Source organism: Gopherus evgoodei, chromosome 2 (assembly GCF_007399415.2).
Source record: "Gopherus evgoodei ecotype Sinaloan lineage chromosome 2, rGopEvg1_v1.p, whole genome shotgun sequence".
Lineage (NCBI taxonomy): Eukaryota > Metazoa > Chordata > Testudines > Testudinidae > Gopherus > Gopherus evgoodei.
In genome coordinates, this window is record NC_044323.1 from 183,686,672 (window position 1) to 183,688,399 (window position 1,728).

A 1,728-nucleotide genomic window follows, 5' to 3' on the forward strand; every position below is an offset into this window, starting at 1 on the left:
AAATTTGCCATTATGATGACCATCTACTACCAATGAAGTCAATGATACCAAAGTTTATTTTTTAAACGACCACTGATTTATGATGCCTAAATTTTTGGGTGCCCATCTTGAGACACGTTGGGTCTGATTTTCAACAGTGTTGATTGTCTTCAGCTGTACTTGTACAGCAACTTTGAAAATTTGACTCAAGGTGTAATTCCAAAATTGGGGTACCCAAAATTGAAGACCGCTTTTGAAAATGTTGCCGTAAGAGTTTAGCCACTGACTTCAACTGGAGCAGGAGCACAAGCAGGCCCTGTATTTACATCACCCTGCTCAGCTACACAGGTCCATGTTTTTGGCCATTTGCACCTTCTGCTTTCATCCCAGTAATACTTTGTTTTTCTTTTTCCATCTCTGTTGAGAAGCTTACTCAAATTCAGAAAGAAAACCACAGCATGAATAATACTAAAGGAAATTGTAATCTGGAGTCTACATTCTGCCAAGAAAGAACGAGAAAGTATTGATTCCTTTTCATGGTTGTTTTGGATTATTCTTGTCACGGCAGAATAATATTTTAAGAAAATTTGCCTTTCTAGTACTCTGTATACCCATCACTTCCATGGAAGCTAAAGAACAGAATGCTCTAATTTCAAAGACTTAAATTTTTTTTTACCTTTATATTATTTTAATATACTGATAACTTTCCCCCCCTTCTCACTGCCTCTCAAATCAAATGAGACAAAGCCCTGCAGCCTGCTCCCCAGACTGGGAATGGAACAAGGTTCAAGCTGCCATGAGGAGACAATGGCAGCACAGAGAGCTGCAAGGACTCCCAAGGACTATGGGACACCTGACCCCTCAGTGACCTTCCCCAGACCACATGGGGCTGCAATCCCCATCTCCCCACAGGTATCCTATAATGGTGCTAAACTTCCCTGGGGAGACAGCAAGAGCTGGAGTATCCAAAGGTAGAGGGAGAAAGCAGCCAGCTCCTCTAATGACTCAAGACCCTCTGGCCCAAGACTATGAGGTCCCTAGTCCCACAGTGGATTTCTCCAGATCACATTAGGCTTTCCCTCCCCAAGAGCTGCTTATAACAAGGCTCTAACTTCACTGAGGAGGCAGCACCATCAGGAGCAACTGGACAGGAAAGAGAGCATCCGGCTGGGCCCCCTGACTCTCTGGAATGGTTATCCCAAGACTAAGGGACACACACACCCCCACAGCCTCCTCCCTGCCTGGGACCACAGAATGAGAGTGCTCACTCTGTGGTAGCATCAGAAAAATTCTGTGATGCAAATGAGAGCTGGAAAGGGGAAGCACTGATTTTTGAGTGGGAGGTGATGGAAATCAGTGATGCGCAGCTCAGCAGTAAAAAATGGAGAAATGAAAAATGGAAAGCTTTGGCTAGAGTTGCTGATGCAATGTTAATCTAAGTATAATGTTTCTAGACTGTATCATAGGCAGGGGCTACAGTACATTTTTTTTAAAAAACAAAGTAACATTGACAATAAATAAGTAATTGTAATAAGTTGACGTGCTTAGTATCCTGGCTACTTTGCTTGGATGTTGTATTTTTCCCTCTGCTTTGTTGGCCCCTTTAAATTGTAAACACTTTGGGGCAGGGTTGTTTCGTCTACTGTCGCCTTCTGATTGTATTAGATTCATAGACTTTAAGGTCAGAAGGGACCATTATGATCTTCTAGTCTGACCTCCTGCACAATGCAGGCCACATAATCTCACCCA